Consider the following 21,039-nt stretch of genomic DNA (forward strand, 5'->3'; position numbering starts at 1 on the left):
CTGCAACATTAATTCGGTACCAGAACCGGTTAATTCGTTACGTTACGAAGAAATGTTGCAGGTCAATACAGCGCGCCAATCTTCCGCGCCGCGTGTACCACTCGGTCGTCGGTATTTTCTCGAATCCCTTTGATAGTTACATTTACGTTACACCTTAATTTAAGTTTAGTACACAAATCATCTTAAAGCCTGTTTAAACGATAAGAGTATGCTCGGTCCAAGCGCGCTTTTAAGAAAATAGAGTATGATCCAATTTGCTGATTAGCTGTCGTCGGATTCGACACTGGGTCCGTCCATACTCTCCACATACTCCAAAACAAAAAACAATAATATATAATTGTATACATGAATGTTTTTCACGAAATTCCGAGGTCTTCTTTGCTTCTTCACTCGATGATAGTGTACGCCACGTCTACCAGCGTCTAGAGTATAGATTGTTATACTTCAATATCTCAAGCTACACTCTGACCCTGGGTAGACATGCGACAGGACCGGTTGATTTTAGAATTGCTACACAGTGCTTAAATTCTGTAAAAGTAGGAAAAAAATATTTTATTAAAAATATATTGGTAGCTATTCTGAAGTCACGCGTTATAGTTTTATGTAAACCTTGCATTTGAAGTATGGAAAACGAGGGTTTTGATGCATCTTGAAGTGCAATTTCATACAAAAAATTATTGTTTTGAAGTAAGTAACTAAATTAAAAATTAGTGCTTTCAGAATCGCCTCTATTCGACACAGTAAAATATCTATGCTACTACAGAAAATATCCATCCATCCACCAAGGTTTAAAATATTTATAACAAATTTATGGAAGTCTACTCTGAAGTTTCAGTGGGAGACAATGATAATATACACCCAACACCTTGATAATATATAGTTAGAGTACGTGATTAAAGAATACACGGTAATCAGTGTGAGATAATGTGAAGAGGCGAAAAACAAATGTTTCAATTTCCTTAGGGACGAAAATAGCTATTTTCAACCAACTATTCAGCGAATCCTTGAAATACTTTCAAAGCATGAGTAATGAACTGGCTAAATTTTAATAAACAATAAGTAAAGAGTGACGTCCGATAACAGCAACGAAACTTAAGCTAAGTTCGACCGTAAATTTCATACCATTATTATTGAACAGAAAGTGACTGAAACATGCCAAAAGTCAATTACGCTGGTTCTGTCCTGTAAAATAGAACTTCACAATCTATAAAGTTACACACAAAGCAGTAAGAATCTCTTCGCATGTCGACACTCTTCGACGTTGTGGAAAGACGGAGCACTATACAAACGTGTGATACTACAATCATCACAGAACGTCCTTCATAAAGACCTCTCGTCGCCCAGTGTGCCGCGAAACTCTGGTCGACCTATTTAAATTGGTAGCACACTTTTTTTTTTAAACTTATAAGAACAAAATAGATAAGTTTTAAAATAATCGGCAGCTGTAAAGATAGCTTTTTTCTCTAGGGACGAAAAGAGCTGTTTTAATCCCTCTTCAGGGAATTCTGCAACACTTTCTACGTGATGAAAATGCACTTGTATTTGTGTATTTTCATGACAATCATAACTCTGTTTACAAACGTAAAGTTACTAATCTAAGGGTTACACAGAAAACGGCGAGAATCTTCACTGTCTCTTCTATATTGTCTTCACTTCGACGGTACGGAATGACGGAGTGCTTCCGAGCATGAATTTGCGCGATATTTGTCTAAACGCAAAATTCTATCTCCCGGAAGCCACCCGTCATCCTGTATAATAACTACGCTGTGATGAACCTATTTAAATTGGCAGCACGTTTTTAAAACATAGAAGATCATAATAGAAAAGTTTTAAAATAATTGGCAGCTGTAAAGAAAGCAATTTTCTCTAGGGATGGAAAGAGCTGTTTTAGTACCTCTTCAGGGAATACTGAAGCACTTTCTCAGCACTTGAGCGTGGTGAAAAAGCACTTGTATTTGTGTTTTTTTCACCACAATCGTTTACTAAATAGAGTACATTTTCATATTATTTTTAGAGTAACGCTCAGTTACAGCAAGGCATGCTTTTAATTTAAAGTAGACATGGTTAGGTACAAAAATAACAGAAATATTTTAAAGACAATTCAATTGGTTCCTTCCTGTAAGTAGACCTTTACAAAACAACTTAAGTTATCAAACAAGGTAACAAATAAAGCAGTACGAATCTTCCTTTGTCTATACTCTTCTCTCGCCGACGACGTTAGGAAGTGACGTAGTGGCTCTAAGGAGTACCTATAGTATCCGTGATACTGCTACATACTCCATAGAGTCGCCGCATCACCCTGTGCCCCGAAGCGCCGGGTGAACTAATTAATTTAATTTGGCAACACCTTTAAAACATAGGAGATGATTGAAAAGTCATTTTGTATTTTAATAATAAGTTGACACCTTTCTAGAAAGCAATTTTCCCTAGGGCCGAATAGTGCTTTTTTCCTTTTCTTCATAGAATCCTTGAGCAATGAAGAGCATGAGTTACAAAAAAAGCATACATGTGAAATAGAAAGTGACAGAAACATGTTGGTTCAATCTGAAACATACAGTTACCAATCAGGGTTACAAAAAAACGTCAAAAATCTTCACTGTCTCTTCTGTAATGTCTTCACTCTTCGACGGTACGGAATGACTGAGTATCTCCGGGCATAGATTTGTGCGATATTTGTCTAAACGCAAGTATCTGTGCCTGGACACCTCCCATCACCCTGTATTAAAACTACGCCGTGGTACCTATTTAAATAGTCAGCACGCTTTTATTTTAAAACATAGAAGATCATCATAGTAAAGTATTATAATAATTGGTAGTGTAAAGAAAGCTATTTTCTCTAGGGAAAAAAAGAGCTTTTTTAATGCCTCTTCAGGGAATACTCAAGCACTTTCTCAGCACTTGTGCGTGGTGAAAAAGCACTTGTATTTGTGTTTATTTCACCACTATCATTTACTAAATAGAGAACATTTTCATATTATTTTTACAGTAACGCTCAGTTGCAGCAAGGAAAGGAAGGCTTTTAATTTAAAGCTGACATGGTTTGGTTTCCTTCCTGTAACTGGATCTTTACAAAACAACTTAAGTTATCACACAAGGTAACAAAGAAATCAGTACGAATCTCTTCGCATGTCGACGCTCTTCCCTCGTCGACGACGGTAGGGAGTGACGTAGTGGCTCTGAGGAGTAAGAACAGTATCCGTCATACAGTTACTTACTCCGTAGAGTCGCCGCGTCACCCTGTGCTCCGAAGCGCCGCGCCGGTCGAATTAATCTATTTAATTTGGCACACCTTTAAAACATAGGAGACGATTGAAAAGTCTCAGCAAACTTTAACTTAAGATCTACAGTTTTATTACTGTCACTCCTTGACTTCACACAAACAGAAAGTGACAGAAACATGTTGGATCCTTCTTGAAACTTTGCTTACAAACAAACAGTTACCAATCAGAGTTTCAAAAAAAACGTCGAGAATCTTCGCTGTCTCTTCTGTAATATCTTCACTCCTCGTCGGTACGGAATGACGGAGTGTCTCCGAGCATAGATTTTTTCGATATTTGTCTAAACGACAAAAACCCGTGCTAAGTGACCTCCCATCACCCTGTATTTAACCTATTTAAATTGGCAGCACGTTTTCAAAATATAGAAGATCATAATAGAAAAGTTTTAAAATAATTGGCAGCTGTAAAGAAAGCAATTTTCGCTAGGGACGAAAAGACCTGTTTTAATACCTCTTCAGGGAATACTGACGAACTTTCTCAGCACTTGTATTTATGTTTCTTTCACCACAATCATTTACTAAATAGAGTAAATTTTCATATTATTTTTAGAGTAACGCTCAGTTGCAGCAAGGAAGACTTTTAATTGAAAGCAGACATGGTTTGGTACAAAAAATACAGAAATATTTTAAAGGTCAAATGTATTGGTTCCTTCCTGTAACTAGACCTTTACAAAACAACTTATGTTATCAAACAAGGTAACAAATAAAGCAGTACGAATCTTCCTTTGTCTACGCTCTTCTCTCGCCGACGACGGTAGAGAGTGATGAAGTGGCTCTAAGAAGTATCAACAGTATCTGTGATACAGCTACCTACTCCTTAGAGTCGCTGCGTCACCCTGTGCTCCGAAGCGCCGGTCGAATTAATCTATTTAATTTGGCTACACTTTTAAAACATAGGAGAAAAGTCAGTTTTTAAGAATAAGTTGACAGCTTCCTGGAAAGCAATTTTCCCTAGGTAAGTTTTCTTTTCTTCAATCTTTTAAAGGAATAGTTAACAATTTTAGAGCATGGGTGATAAAAAAACATATTTTTATATACACGAAGCAATATTCAATCGCGAGCAGTGATACATTTACACAAGTTGCTATCATGCTATGTCATTGTAACTTTTTCATTGCTCCCGAGTATACGAAAGCTCGATTGCATTAAGAAATTTAAGCTAAGATCCGCTGTTTTATTACTGTCACGCCTTGACTTCACACAAACAGACAGGGGCAGAAACATGTTGGTTCCTTCCTGACAATCTGCTTACAAAGATACAGTTACCAATCAGGGTTACAAAAAAACGTCGAGAATCTTCACTGTCTCTTCTGTAATATCTTCACTCCTCGACGGTACGGAATGACGGAGTGTCTCCGAGCATAGATTTGTGAGATATTTGTCTAACCACAAAAACCTGTGCTCAGTGATCTCCCATCACCCTGTATTAAAACTACGCTGTACCTATTTAAATTGGCAGCAGTTTTTAATACATAGAAGATCATCATAGTAAACTATTAAAATAATTGGCAGCTGTAAATAAAGCTATTTTCTCTAGGGACGAGAAGAGCTGTTTTAATGCCTCTTCAGGGAATACTGAAGCACTTTCTGAGCACTTGTGAGTGGTGAAAAAACACTTGTATTTGTGTTTTTTCTCCACAATCATTTACTAAATAGAGTACATTTTAATATTTTTCTTAGAGTAACGCTCAATTGCAGCAAGGAAAGAATTTAAAACAGACATGGTTTGGTACAAAAATTACAGAAATATTTAAAGGTCAAATGTATTGGTTCCTTCCTGTAAGTAGACCTTTACAAAACAATTTAAGTTATAAAAAAGCATTTGTATTTATGTCATTTCACCACAATAATTTACTGAATAGAGCAAGACTCATTTCATATAATTTTTTAGTTTAACGCTCAGTTGCAGCAAGGAAGGCTTTAAATTTAAAGCAGACATGGATTGGTCATTTAAGGAAGGAACCAATACAATTGACTTTAACAATGACAGAAATATTTTTACAGTCATTGTATTTATTGGTTCCTTCCTGTAAGAAGACTTTTACAAAACAACTTTAAGTTATACAAGGTAAAAAATAAAGCTTAAATAAAGCTCTCGCCGACGACGGTAGGGAGTAATGAAATGGCTCTAAGAAGTACCCAAAGTATCCGTTATACTGCAACAAACTCCATAGAGTCGCCGCATCACCCTCTGCTCCGAAGCGCCGGTTAAATTAATTTATTTAATTTGGCAACACCTTTAATGCATATGAGAAAAGACAATTTGTTTTTAAGAATGAGTTGTCAGCTTCCTAGAAAGCAATTTTCCCTAGGGATGTAAAGTTTCATTTTCTTCCCTCTTTAAAAGGAGGAACACTTTTAGAGCATGAGTGAAAAAAAAAACACATTTTTATGTACACAATGATAAATTTTCACAAGTTGCTATAATTGTATGTGATTGTAACTTTGTCATTGCTCTAGAGTATACAAAAGCTTACAAACATACAGTTACCAATCAGGGCTACAAAAAAACGTCGAGAATCTTCACTGTCTCTTCTGTAATATCTTCACTCCTCGACGGGACGGAATGACGGAGTGTCTCCAAGCATAGATTTTTGCGATATTTGTCTGAACGCAAAAAACTATGTTTAGAGACCTCCCATCACCCTGTATAATAACTACGCAGAATTTTTTTTTATTTTTTTTTTATGTATGTTCACCGATTACTCCGCCGTTTATGGACCGATTTTGAAAATTCTTTTTTTGTTGTATTGCATTGAGCTCCCAGGTAAAAGTAAGTAAAGTAAAGTAGTAAAAAATGTTTATTTGCACATAAAACACATAATACCTAAGTAAAATTTAAATCTTATTTTACAAAACAAAAAGTCCCATTTTTTTTCAGAATTTTAGTTCACCCCCAAGGGTGGGTAAAGGGGTAAAAACAGGGTATGAATTTCCAATTTGGGCACATATTAACCGATTATAATGAAATTAAGAACGTAAATATAGTTCTTATAACAAAAAAATATGATGGTGACCTTGAGCTGATCTGATGATGGAAACGGAAGGCAGTCAGGGGAACTCCTTAACGGTATATAGCAACTACTTCGTGTTTAGGCTTGAATGATTCGTATTGATTAGTAGGACTTTTTGGTATCATTTGCACCTTACTTTTCATTGAAAATTATTGCACATAAACTAAAAACTATAAAATAAAATAATAATTAAAAAAATAAAAAAACCGACTTCAAAAAACCACTAAAATGTAAGAAATAATTTAAGGTTTACACAAATTCTACTCGTATGTGGCAGTACAAATATACCTAAGCAGGAACTGTTCTTTTTTGAAGTTGGTGCCATATTTCTTTAGATTACTTTGTCACCGCACCAACATCAATAAAGAACAGTTCCTGCTTAGGTATATTTGTACTGCCACATACGAGTAGAATTTGTGTAAACCTTAAATTATTTCTTACATTTTAGTGGTTTTTTGAAGTCGGTTTTTTTATTTTTTTAATTATTATTTTATTAAGAATAAGTTGTCAGCTTCCTAGAAAGTAATTTTCCCTAGGGATGTAAAGTTTCATTTTCTTCCCTCTTTAAAAGGAGGAACACTTTTACAGCATGAGTGATAAAAAACATATATTTATATACACTATGATAAATTTTCACAAGTTGCTATCATTGTATGTGATTGTAACTTTGTCATTGCTCTAGAGTATACAAAAGCTTACAAACATACAGTTACCAATCAGGGTTACAAAAAAACGTCGAGAATCTTCACTGTCTCTTCTGTAATATCTTCACTCCTCGACGGTACGGAATGACGGAGTATCTCCGAGCATAGACTTGTGAGATATTTGTCTAATCACAAAAACCTGTGCTCGGTGATCTCCCATCACCCTATATTAAAACTACGCTGTACCTATTTAATACATAGAAGATCATCATAGTACACTATTAAAACAATTGACAGCTGTAAATAAAGCTATTTTCTCTAGGGACGAAAAGAGCTGTTTTAATGCCTCTTCAGGGAATACTGAAGCTCTTTCTCAGCACTTGGGCGTTGTGAAAAAGCACTTGTATTTGTGTTTTTTTCGCTTCAATCATTTACTAAATAGAGTACATTTTCATATTATTTTCCTGCACTAACCGGGGATTTTTCTTGGGTTTACTCTATAGTTTACATAGGGAAAATTGTCGGTTGGTGTCACATTTCAAATAGATTAATGTTGTCAAACGGGCCTCTACATGTTGGCTTCGGCCCCATGCACGCCTTCCAAATGCCCGGGACCCCATGGTCCCGTGATGATAAAGACACAACATAATAAATAAATCTTTTATTTATCTCATAAAAACTGCACATTATATATGATACCCCAAACAACACAGTTGTTTCTCGGGGTAAATTGGCACATCTTTAAAACATAGGAGATGATTGAGAAGTTATTTTGTATTTTAAGAATAAGTTGACAGTTTTTCTAGAAATCAATTTTCCCTAGGGAGAAATAGTGCTTTTTTCTTCCGTTCATGGAATCCTTGAGCACTAATGAGCATGAGTGACAAAAAAAGCATACATGTGAAACTGAAAGTGACAGAAACATGTTGGTTCCTTCTTGAAACTCTGCTTACAAAATAACGACGAGAATCTTCGCTGTCTCTTCTGTAATATCTTCACTACTCGTCGGTACGGAATGACGGAGTGTCTCCGAGCATAGATTTTTGCGATATTTGTCTAAATGACAAAAACCTGTGTTTGGTGACCTCCCATCACCCTGTATTGAACCTATTTAAATTGGCAGCACGTTTTCAAAACATAATAGAAAAGTTTTAAAATAATTGCCAGCTGTAGAGAAAGCAATTTTGCTCTAGGGATGGAAAGAGCTGTTTTAATACCTCTTCAGGGAATACTGAAGCACTTTCTCAGCACTTGAGCGTGGTGAAAAAGCACTTGTATTTGTGTTTCTTTCACCACAATCGTTTACTAAATAGAGTACATTTTCATATTATTTTTAGAGTAACGCTCAGTTGCAGCAAGGCAGGCTTTTAATTTAAAGTAGACATGATTAGGTACAAAAAGAACAGAAATATTTTAAAGACAATTCAATTGGTTCCTTCCTGTAACTAGACCTTTGCAAAACAACTTTAGTTGATAAAATGGTAACAAAGAAAGCAGTACGATACTCTTCCCTTGCCTACGTTGTTTTCTCGCATACGACGGTAGGGAGTGACGTAGTGGCTCTAAGAAGTATCTACAGTATCCGTAATACAGCTACCTACTCCGTAGAGTCGCCGCATCACCCTGTGCTCCGAAGAGCCGGTCGAATTAATTTATTTAATTCGGCAACATGTTTAATACATAGGTTAAAAGGCAATTTGTTTTTTAAGAATAAGTTGACAGCTTCCTAGAAAGCAATTTCCCCTAGGGAAGAAAAGATTCATTTTCTTAGATAAAAAAGCATATTTTTATAAAACACGAAGCAATATTCAATCGCGAGCAATGATAAACTTTCAAAAGTTGCTATCATGCAATTTCATTGTAACTTTTTCATCGCCCTCGAGTATACGAAAGCTCAGGTGCATTAGGAACTTCTTGTATATGAACACACGCACACACAAGCTAAGATCTGCTGTTTTATTACTGTCACGTCTTGACTTCACACAAACAGAAACTGACAGAAACATTTTGGTTCTTTCCTGAAACTCTGCTTACAAACATACAGTTACCAATCAGGGTTACAAAAAAACGTCGAGAATCTTCGCTGTCTCTTCTGTAATATCTTCACTACTCGTCGGTACGGAATGACGAAGTGTCTCCGAGCATAGATTTTTGCGATATTTGTCTAAACGACAAAAAACTGTGCTTGATGACCTCCCATCACCCTGTATTTAACCTATTTAAATTGGCAGTACGTTTTCACAACATAGAAGATCATAATAGAAAAGTTTTAAAATAAATAGCAGCTGTAAAGAAAGCCATTTTCTTTAGGGATGGAAAGAGCTGTTTTAATACCTCTTCAGGGAATACTGAAGCACTTTCTCAGCACTTGTGCGTGGTGAAAAAGTACTTGTATTTTTGGTTTTCCACCACAATCATTTACTAAATAGAGTACATTTTGGTTCCTTCCTGAAAATCTGCTTACAAAGATAGTTACCAATCAGGGTTACAAAAAAACGACGAGAATCTTCACTTTTTCTTCTGTAATGGCTTCACTCCTCGTCGGTACGGGATGACGGAGTGTCTCCGTGCATAGATTTGTGAGATATTTGTCTTAACACAAAAACCTGTGCTCGGTGATCTCCCATCACCCTGTATTAAAACTACGCTGTTCCTATTTAAATTGGCAGCACGTTTTTAATACATAGAAGATCATCATAGTAAACTATTAAAATAATTGGCAACTGTAAATAAAGCTATTTTCTCTAGGGGCGAAAAGAGCGGTTTTAATGCCTTCTCAGGGAATCCTGAAGCACTTTCTCAGCACTTGTGCGTGGTGAAAAATCACTTGTATTTGTGTTTATTTCACCACAATCATTTACTAAATAGAGTACATTTTCATATTATTTTTAGAGTAACGCTCAGTTGCAGCAAGGAAAGGAAGGCTTTTAATTTAAAGCTGACATGGTTTGGTACAAAAATGACTGAAATATTTTAAAGACAATTCAATTGGTTCCTTCCTGTAACTGGATCTTTACAAAACAACTTAAGTTATCAAACATGGTAACAAATAAAGCAGTACAATAAATCTTCCTTTGTCTACGCTCTTCCCTCGTCGACGACGGTAGGGAGTGACGTAGTGGCTCTGAGGAGTAAGAACAGTATCCGTAATACAGTTACTTACTCCGTAGAGTCGCCGCGTCACCCTGTGCTCCGAAGCGCCGGTCGAATTAATCCATTTAATTTGGCAACACCTTTAAAACGTAGGAGATGATTGAAAAGTTAATTTGTTTTTTTAAGAATAATTTGACAGCGTCTAGAAAGCAATTTTCCTTAGGGACCAATAGTGCTTTTCTCTTCCTTTCTTGGAATCCTTGGGCAATGAAGAGCATGAGTGACAAAAAAAGCATACATGTGAAACAGAAAGTGACAGAAACATGTTTGTTCCTTCTTGAAACTTTGCTTACAAACATACAGGTACCAATCAGGGTTACAATAAAACGTCCAGAATCTTCACTGTCTCTTCTGTTATATCTTCACCCCTCGATGGAACGGAATAACGGAGTATCTCCGGACATACATTTTGACGATATTTGTGTGAACGCAAACATAACACCCTGTATTAAAACTACGCTGTGGTACCTATTTTAATTGCCAGCACGTTTTCAAAACATAGAAGATCATAATAGAAAAGTTATAATATAATTGGCATCTGTAAAGAAATCAATTTTCTCTAGGGACGGAAAGAGGTGTTTTAATACCTCGTCAGGGAGCACTTTCCGATTATTTCTGCGTGCTGAAAAAGCATTTGTATTTGTGTTTTTTTCACCACGATCATTTACTAGAGTACATTTTCATATTATTTATAGAGTAACGCTCAGTTGAAGCAAGGAAAGGAACGCTAATTTAAAGCAGGCATGGTTTTACATAAGTGACCGAATTAATTTAAAAGTCAATTGTTTTGGTTCCTTCCTGTAACTGGACCTTTACAAAACAACTTAAGATATCAAACAAGGTAACAAATAAAGCAGTACGAATCTTCCTTTGTCTACGCTCTTCTCTCGCCGACGACGGTAGGGAGTGACGTAGTGGCTCTGAGGAGTAAGAACAGTATCCGTGATACTGTTACATACTCCATCGAGTCGCCGCGTCACCCTGTGCTCCGAAGCGCCGGTTGAATTAATTAATTTAATTTGGCACATCTTTAAAACATAGGAGACGATTGAAAAGTCGCAGCATACTTTAAGCTAAGATCTACTGTTTTGTTACTGTCATGCCTTGACTTCACACAAACAGAAAGTGACAGAAACATGTTGGATCCTTCTTGAAACTTTGCTTACAAACAAACAGTTACCAATCAGAGTTTCAAAAAAAACGTCGAGAATCTTCGCTGTCTCTTCTGTAATATCTTCACTCCTCGTCGGTACGGAATGACGGAGTGTCTCCGAGCATAGATTTTTTCGATATTTGTCTAAACGACAAAAACCTGTGCTAAGTGACCTCCCATCACCCTGTATTTAACCTATTTAAATTGGCAGCACGTTTTCAAAACATAGAAGATCATAATAGAAAAGTTTTAAAATAATTGCCAGCTGTAAAGAAAGCTATTTTGCTCTAGGGATGGAAAGAGCTGTTTTAGTACCTCTTCAGGGAATACTGAAGCACTTTCTCAGCACTTGAGCGTGGTGAAAAAGCACTTGTATTTGTGTTTCTTTCACCACAATCGTTTGGTTCTACCTTTTTTGGCCTAAGATTTATTTGCCTAATCTCGTATTGCATAGTAACGTTTGGTCAAAATCTCGTTTCGCCGAAAATCGTATGGCATAAATCTCTTTTAGTAAAAAGTTATTTCGCATAATCTTGTTTAGCCTAATAATGGTATAGCCAAATCTTGAATAGCCTAATAATGCTATGGCATAGGTTATATAAAGTAATAATATTCGATTGGCTTTAACTTTGATGGAGCGTCTCCCTACATAGCGCAAACTGGTGCCTTATATTGTGGCCGCTAAGTGGGAAACGCTCCGCTTTGCTTTTGACGAAAATGTGCACCTAACACGCTCCTCCTCGCTTTGCTCGTCGTCGCACCTATCTTTAGGTTTCGATCCCATGGGGTTTAATGGCGTTTGTAATAAAAAAATAAAAAAAATTATAATGGTCATTCACTTTCGATATTTTGATCATTTAATATCGTGATTTTCGGGATGTAGGAGAAAAATACGACAATTTGTACATTTAAAACATACTTAATATAGTATTTGTAAAGATAATATTAGGAAAAACAAGATTATACCAATACGAACAATTAGAGCAAACGAGACTTAGGTGTTTCAAGTTTGTGCCAATTGAGTTTTAGAGCAAACGAGTCTTATGCCACATAAGACTTGGCAAAGTGGTGATTCTACCAAAAAAGTTTAGACCTTACGAGTTATGCGAAACGAGTTTAGGACAATAAAGATTAGGCCAGATGAGGGGAACCCCAATCGTTTACTAAATAGAGTACATTTTCATATTATTTTTAGAGTACCGCTCAGTTGCAGCAAGGCAGGCTTTTAATTTAAAGTAGACATGGTTAGGTACAAAAATAACAGAAATATTTTAAAGACAATTCAATTGGTTCCTTCCTGTAAGTAGACCTTTACAAAACAACTTATGTTATCAAACAAGGTAACAAATAAAACAGTACGATTCTTCCTTTGTCTACGCTCTTCTCTCGCCAACGACCGACGGTAGGGAGTGACGTAGTGGCTCTAAGGAGTACCTATAGTATCCGTAGTACTGCTACCTACTCCATAGAGTCGCCGCATCACCCTGTGTTCCGAAGCGCCGGGTGAACTAATTAATTTAATTTGGCAACACCTTTAAAACATGATTGAAAAGTCATTTTGTATTTTAATAATAAGTTGACACCTTTCTAGAAAGCAATTTTCCCTAGGGCCGAATAGTGCTTTTTTCTTCCCTTCATAGAATCCTTGAGCAATGAAGAGCATGAGTTACAAAAAAAGCATACATGTGAAATAGAAAGTGACAGAAACATGTTGGTTCAATCTGAAACATACAGTCACCAATCAGGGTTACAAAAAAACGTCGAAAATCTTCACTGTCTCTTCTGTAATATCTTCACTCTTCGACGGTACGGAATGACGGAGTATCTCCGGGCATAGATGCATAGATTTGTGCGATATTTGTCTAAACGCAAGTATCTGTGCCTGGACACCTCCCATCACCCTGTATTAAAACTACGCCGTGGTACCTATTTAAATAGTCAGCACGCTTTTATTTTAAAACATAGAAGATCATCATAGTAAAGTATTAAAATAATTGGTAGTGTAAAGAAAGCTATTTTCTATAGGGACGAAAAGAGCTTTTTTAATGCCTCTTCAGGGAATACTCAAGCACTTTCTCAGCACTTGTGCGTGGTGAAAAATCACTTGTATTTGTGTTTATTTCACCACAATTATTTACTAAATAGAGTACATTTTTATATTATTTTTAGAGTAACGCTCAGTTGCAGCAAGGAAAGGAAGGCTTTTAATTTAAAGCTGACATGGTTTGGTACAAAAATGACTGAAATATTTTAAAGACAATTCAATTGGTTCCTTCCTGTAACTGGATCTTTACAAAACAACTTAAGTTATCAAACATGGTAACAAATAAAGCAGTACAATAAATCTTCCTTTGTCTACGCTCTTCTCTCGCCGACGATGGTAGGGAGTGATGAAGTGGCTCTAAGAAGTACCTATAGTATCCGTGATACTGCTAGATACTCCATAGAGTCGCGGCATCACCCTGTGCTCCGAAGCGCCGGGTGAACTAATTAATTTAATTTGGCAACACCTTTAAAACAAAGGAGATGATTGAAAAGTCATTTAAAATTTTAAGAATAAGTTGACAGCTTTCTAAAAAGCAATTTTCCCTAGGGCCGAATAGTGCTTTTTCTTTCCTTCTTAGAATCGTTGGGCACTGAAGAGCACGAGTGACGAAAAAAGCATATGTGTGTGCGTGTGTTAATACAAGAAGCAATATCCACTCGCGAGCCATGAAAAAAATCTGGTATTTTGCTATGTCATTGTAACTTTTTCATTGGTCTCGAGTATACTGGACCTTTACAAAACAACTTAAGATATCAAACAAGGTAACAAATAAAGCAGTACGAATCTTCCTTTGTCTACGCTCTTCTCTCGCTGACGACGGTAGGGAGTGACGAAGCGGCTCTGAGGAGTATCAACAGTATCCGTAATACTGCTACTACTCCGTAGAGTCGCCGCATCACCCTGTGCTCCGAAGCGCCGGTCGAATTAATTTATTGAATTCGGCAACACGTTTAATAGGTACATAGGTTAAAAGGCAATTTGTTTTTTAAGAATAAGTTGACAGCTTCCTAGAAAGCAATTTTCCCTAGGGAAGAAAAGATTAATTTTCTTCCCTCTTTTAAAGGAATTGTTACCACCTTTAAAGCATGAGTGATAAAAAAAGCATATTTTTATAAAACACTAAGCAATATTCAATCGCGAGCAATGATAAACTTTCAAAAGTTGCTATCATGCAATTTCATTGTAACTTTTTCATCGCCCTCGAGTATACGAAAGCTCAGGTGCATTAGGAACTTCTTGTATATGAACACACGCACACACAAGCTAAGATCTGCTGTTTTATTACTGTCACGTCTTGACTTCACACAAACAGACAGTGGCAGAAACATGTTGGTTCCTTCCTGAAAATCTGCTTACAAAGATACAGTTACCAATCAGGGTTACAAAAAAACGTCGAGAATCTTCACTGTCTCTTCTGTAATATCTTCACTCCTCGACGGTACGGAATGACGGAGTATCTCCGAGCATAGACTTGTGAGATATTTGTCTAATCACAAAAACCTGTGCTCGGTGATCTCCCATCACCCTGTATTAAAACTACGCTGTACCTATTTAAATTGGCAGCACGTTTTTAATACATAGAAGATCATCATAGTAAACTATTAAAACAATTGACAGCTGTAAATAAAGCTATTTTCTCTAGGGACGAAAAGAGCTGTTTTAATGCCTCTTCAGGGAATACTGAAGCTCTTTCTCACCACTTGGGCGTGGTGAAAAAGCACTTGTATTTGTGTTTTTTTCGCTTCAATCATTTACTAAATAGAGTACATTTTCATATTATTTTTAGAGAAACGCTCAGTGGCATCAAGGAAAGGAAGGCTTCTAATTTAAAGCAGACATGGTTTGGTATAAAAATTACAGACATATTTTTAAGGTCAAATGTATTGGTTTCTTCCTGTAAGAAGACCTTTACAAAACCACTAAGTTATCAAACAAGGTAACAAATGAAGCAGTACGAATCTTCCTTTGTCTACGCTCTTTTCTCGTCGACGACGGTAGTGAAGTGAGTGACGTAGTGGCTCTGAGGAGTAACCAGTATCCGTGATACAGCTACCTACTCCATAGAGTCGCTGCATCACCCTGTGCTCCGAAGCGCCGGTCGAATTAATTTATTTAATAATAATAATAAATAAAGGCGGCAGGGCAGCTTGTGGCGAGCTGTTGGGCATTAGTGACCCCACACACCCGATGCCGGGGAGAACCCCTGTTCCTCATCTCTGGCTTGCCTTTATTGGTTGTCAAGAGTGAACACGAGGATCAGGATCTCCCACCTCTTGCTTGCCTTCATTAGCTGGCTTGAGTGGTGTACCGCTAGAGCAGCAATGCTCGAGGAAGGATGTATTACCCAGTAAGGTGCTTGTAGGGATCTTGACCGATAACGCGATTGTCCTGAGAGCCGTGGAATACCTCTCCATCCTTAGCACCTCATGCCATGTTGCCCCCTTGTTGCTACGTCACTGTTATGTGCTAGCGACTGTTTTGGGGGGCCCATTTACTGTGTGTGCGAGTCACCCCCTGCCTTTTTTATCCGTGTGTGAAACATATAGGTCCAGGCAGGAGCCCATAGTCCTTCCATAGTCCCAGTTACCCAGTCCATTTAGCACCCCACTCCATAACCCTGCATTAGTTTTCTCCATATCCTGCAATAGTCCTGCACTATCCGGGGATTTTCCTTGGGTTTACTCTATAGTTTACATAGGGAAAATTGTCGGTTGGTCTCACATTTCAAATAGATTAATGTTGTCAAACGGGCCTCTACATGTTGGCTTCGGCCCCATGCACGCCTTCCAAATGCCCGGGACCCCATGGTCCCGTGATGGTAAAGACACAACATAATAAATAAATAATAAATAAATCTTTTATTTATCTCATAAAAACTGCACATTATATATGATAACAACACAGTTGTTTCTCGGGGTAAATTGGCACATCTTTAAAACATAGGAGATGATTGAGAAGTTATTTTGTATTTTAAGAATAAGTTGACAGTTTTCTAGAAGTCAATTTTCCCTAGGGAGAAATAGTGCTTTTTTCTTCCCTTCATGGAATCCTTGAGCACTGAAGTGCATCAGTGACAAAAAAAGCATACATGTGAAACTGAAAGTGACAGAAACATGTTGGTTCCTTCTTGAAACTCTGCTTACAAACATACAGTTACCAATCAGGGTTACACAGAAAACGGCGAGAATCTTCACTGTCCCTTCTGTAATATCTTCACTCCTCGACGGTACGGAATGACGGAAAGTCTCTGTTCATAGATTTGTGTGATATTTGTCTAAGCGCAAAAACCTGTGTTCAGAGACCTCCCATCACCCTGTATAATAACTACGCTGTGATGTAGGTACCTATTTAAATTGGCAGCACGTTTTCAAAACATACGAGTAGAAGATCATAATAGAAAAGTATTCAAATTATTGGCAGCTGTAAAGAAAGCCATTTTCTCTAGGGACGAAATGAGCTGTTTTAATGCCTCTTCAGGGAATGCTGAAGCACTTTCTCAGCATTTGTGCGTGGTGAAAAGGCACTTGAATTTGTGTTTTTTTTTCACCACAATCATTTATTAAATAGAGTACATTTTCATATTAGTTTTAGAGTAACGCTCAGTGGCATCAAGGAAACGAAGGCATCTAATTTAAAGCAGACATGGTTTGGTATAAAAATTACAGACATATTTTAAAGGTCAAATGTATTGATTTCTTCCTGTAAGAAGACCTTTACAAAACCACTAAGTTATCAAACAAGGTAACAAATAAAGCAGTACGAATCTTCCTTTGTCTACGCTCTTTTCTCGTCGACGACGGTAGTGAAGTGAGTGACGTAGTGGCTCTGAGGAGTAACCAGTATCCGTGATACAGCTACCTACTCCATAGAGTCGCCGCATCACCCTGTGCTCCGAAGCGCCGGTCGAATTAATTAATTTAATTTGACAACACCTTTAAAACATAGGAGAAAAGACAATGTGATTTTTAAGAAGAAGTTGACAGCTTCCTAGCAACCAATTTTCCCTAGGGAGGTAAAGTTTCATTTTCTTTTCTCTTTTAAAGGAGGAACACTTTTAGAGCATGAGTGATAAAAAAAAACATATTTTTATACAATGTTTTGTTTTTCGAACCCGACAAACTTTAAGGGTGTATTCTACGAGTGATTTCATCGAGAAAACACCCCCCCCCCCCCATATGAGGGGTCAAATCTCAATATTCTAGAAATGGCGGCCATTTTAAAGTTTTAGATACTTAGTTTTCATAAAAAAATCATATCTCGAAATTTAAACTTCTTACGGACATGAAATAAAAAGATTTTATCCGCCAAAAGTAATCTCTATCCAATTAAAATATGCACAACTGCTAAAAAGTTACAAGCACCTAATCTAGTTTTTTTGACAAAAAAAACAGCAAAAATTTACATTTACTTGAATAACTTTGAAAATAGCTCCCTTTGATGGTATTTTTATGTATTATCTTAAAAGTATTTGAGTTAAGCTAAACAATGATACCAAAACCGTATCTCTACGTCGAGGCAGTCAAGAGTTTCTAGAACATTGAGATTTGGCCCCACATATGGGGCTGTTTTCTCGATGAAATCACTCGTAGAATACACCCTAAAGTTTGTCGGGTTCGAAAAACAACACATTGTATACATAATGATACATTTTCACAAGTTGCTCTCATTGTATGTGATTGTAACTTTTTCATTGCTCTCGAGTATACAAAAGCTCAGTAGCATTAAGGAACTTTAAGCTAAGCTGCTGGTTTATTACTATTACGCCTTAATTTCATACAAACAGAAAGTGACAGAAACATATTGGTTCCTTCTTAAAACTTAGCTTACAAACATACAGTTACTAATTAGGGTTACAAAAAACGTCGAGAATCTTCATTGTCTCTCTTCTGTAATGTCTTCATTCCACGACGGTACGGAATGACGGAGTATCTCCGAGCATAGAATTTTGCGATATTTGTCTGAACGCAAAAATCTATGTTTAGAGACCTCCCATCACCCTGTATTAAAACTTCGCCGTGGTACCTATTTAAATAGTCAGCACGCTTTTATTTTAAAACATAGAAGATCATCATAGTAAAGTATTAAAATAATTGGTAGTGTAAAGAAAGCTATTTTCTCTAGGGACGAAAAGAGCTTTTTTAATGCCTCTTCAGGGAATACTCAAGCACTTTCTCAGCACTTGTGCGTGGTGAAAAAGCACTTGTATTTGTGTTTATTTCATCACAATCATTTACTAAATAGAGTACATTTTCATATTATTTTTAGAGTAACGCTCAGTTGCAGCAAAGAAAAGAAGGCTTTTAATTTAAAGCTGACATGGTTGGTACAAAAATGACCGAAATATTTTAAAGACAATTCAATTGGTTCCTTCCTGTAACTGGATCTTTACAAAACAACTTAAGTTATCAAACATGGTAACAAATAAAGCAGTACAATAAATCTTCCTTTGTCTACGCTCTTCTCTCGTCGACGATGGTAGGGAGTGATGAAGTGGCTCTAAGAAGTACCTATAGTATCCGTGATACTGCTAGATACTCCATAGAGTCGCGGCATCACCCTGTGCTCCGAAGCGCCGGTTGAACTAATTAATTTAATTTGGAAACACCTTTAAAACATAGGAGATGATTGAAAAGTCATTTAAAATTTTAAGAATAAGTTGACGGCTTTCTAAATGCAATTTTCCCTAGGGCCGAATAGTGCTTTTTCTTCCCTTCTTAGAATCGTTGGGCACTGAAGAGCACGAGTGACGAAAAAAGCGTATGTGTGTGCGTGTGTTAATACAAGAAGCAATATCCACTCGCGAGCCATGAAAAAAATCTGGTATTTTGCTATGTCATTGTAACTTTTTCATTGGTCTCGAGTATACTGGACCTTTACAAAACAACTTAAGATATCAAACAAGGTAACAAATAAAGCAGTACGAATCTTCCTTTGCCTACGCTCTTCTCTCGCCGACGACGGTAGGGAGTGACGAAGTGGCTCTGAGGAGTAACAACAGTATCCGTAATACTGCTACTACTCTGTAGAGTCGCCGCTTCACCCTGTGCTCCGAAGCGCCGGTCTAATTAATTTATTTAATAATAATAATAAATAAATCTTTTATTTATCTCATAAAAACTGCACAGTATATATGATACCCCAAACAACACAGTTGTTTCTCGGGGTAAATTGGCACATCTTTAAAACATAGGAGATGATTGAGAAGTTATTTTGTATTTTAAGAATAAGTTGACAGTTTTCTAGAAATCAATTTTCCCCAGGGAGAAATAGTGCTTTTTTCTTCCCTTCATGGAATCCTTGAGCACTGAAGAGCATGAGTGACAAAAAAGCATACATGTGAAACTGAAAGTGACAGAAACATGTTGGTTCCTTCTTGAAACTCTGCTTACAAACATACAGTTACCAATCAGGGTTACACAGAAAACGGCGAGAATCTTCACTGTCTCTTCTGTAATATCTTCACTCCTCGACGGTACGGAATGACGGAGAGTCTCTGTACATAGATTTGTGTGATATTTGTCTAAGCGCAAAAACCTGTGTTCAGAGACCTCCCATCACCCTGTATAATAACTACGCTGTGATGTACCTATTTAAATTGGCAGCACGTTTTCATAATAGAAAAGTATTTAAATAATTGGCAGCTGTAAAGAAAGCCATTTTCTCTAGGGACGAAATGAGCTGTTTTAATGCCTCTTCAGGGAATACTGAAGCACTTTCTCAGCATTTGTGCGTGGTGAAAAGGCACTTGAATTTGTGTTTTTTTTACCACAATCATTTATTAAATAGAGTACATTTTTTTGCAGCAAGGCAGGCTTTTAATTTAAAGTAGACATGGTTTGGTACAAAAATAACGAAAATATTTTAAAGACAATTCAATTGCTTCCTTCCTGTAACTAGACCTTTACAAAACAACTTAAGTTATCAAACAAGGTAACAAATAAAGCAGTACGAATCTTCTTTTGTCTACGCTCTTCTCTCGCTGACGACGGTAGGGAGTGATAAAGTGGCTCTAAAAAGTATCCAAAGTATCTGTGATACTGCTGCGTGCTGCATACTCCACAGAGTCGCCGCATCACCCTGTGCTCCGAAGCGCCGGCCGAATTAATCTATTTAATTTGACTACACCTTTAAAACATAGGAGAAAAGACAGTATGTTTTTAAGAATAAGTTGACAGCTTCCTAGAAAGCAATTTTCCTAGGGAAGCAAAGTTTTCTTTTATTCCATCTTTTAAAGGAATAGTTAACAATTTTAGAGCATGGGTGATAAAAAACATATTTTTATATACACGAAGCAATATTCAATCGCGAGCAGTGATACATTTTCACAAGTTACTATCATGCTACGTCAATGTAACTTTTTCATTGCTCTCGAGTATACGAAAGCTCGATTGCATTAAGAAATTTAAGCTAAGATCTGCTGTTTTATTACTGTCACGCCTTGACTTAACACAAACAGACAGTTGCAGAAACATGTTGGTTCCTTCCTGAAAATCTGCTTACAAAGATAGTTACATTAGTTACCAATCAGGGTTACAAAAAAACGTCGAGAATCTTCACTGTCTCTTCTGTAATATCTTCACTCCTCGACGGTACGGAATGACGGAGTATCTCCGAGCATAGACTTGTGAGATATTTGTCTAATCACAAAAACCTGTGCTCGGTGATCTCCCATCACCCTGTATTAAAACTACGCTGTACCTATTTAAATTGGCAGCACGTTTTTAATACATAGAAGATCATCATAGTAAACT

The 21,039-nt window shown here is 36.9% G+C and overlaps 1 protein-coding gene across 1 annotated transcript in view; it reads left to right on the plus strand.

Moving 5' to 3' along the window:
• LOC105387091 (protein GPR107) overlaps positions 1-21,039 on the plus strand; it is a 48,139-nt gene that overhangs the window by 8,941 nt on the left and 18,159 nt on the right. The window lies entirely within an intron of this gene.

The sequence above is a fragment of the Plutella xylostella genome, chromosome Z (genome assembly GCF_932276165.1).
Source record: "Plutella xylostella chromosome Z, ilPluXylo3.1, whole genome shotgun sequence".
Taxonomy (NCBI): domain Eukaryota; kingdom Metazoa; phylum Arthropoda; class Insecta; order Lepidoptera; family Plutellidae; genus Plutella; species Plutella xylostella.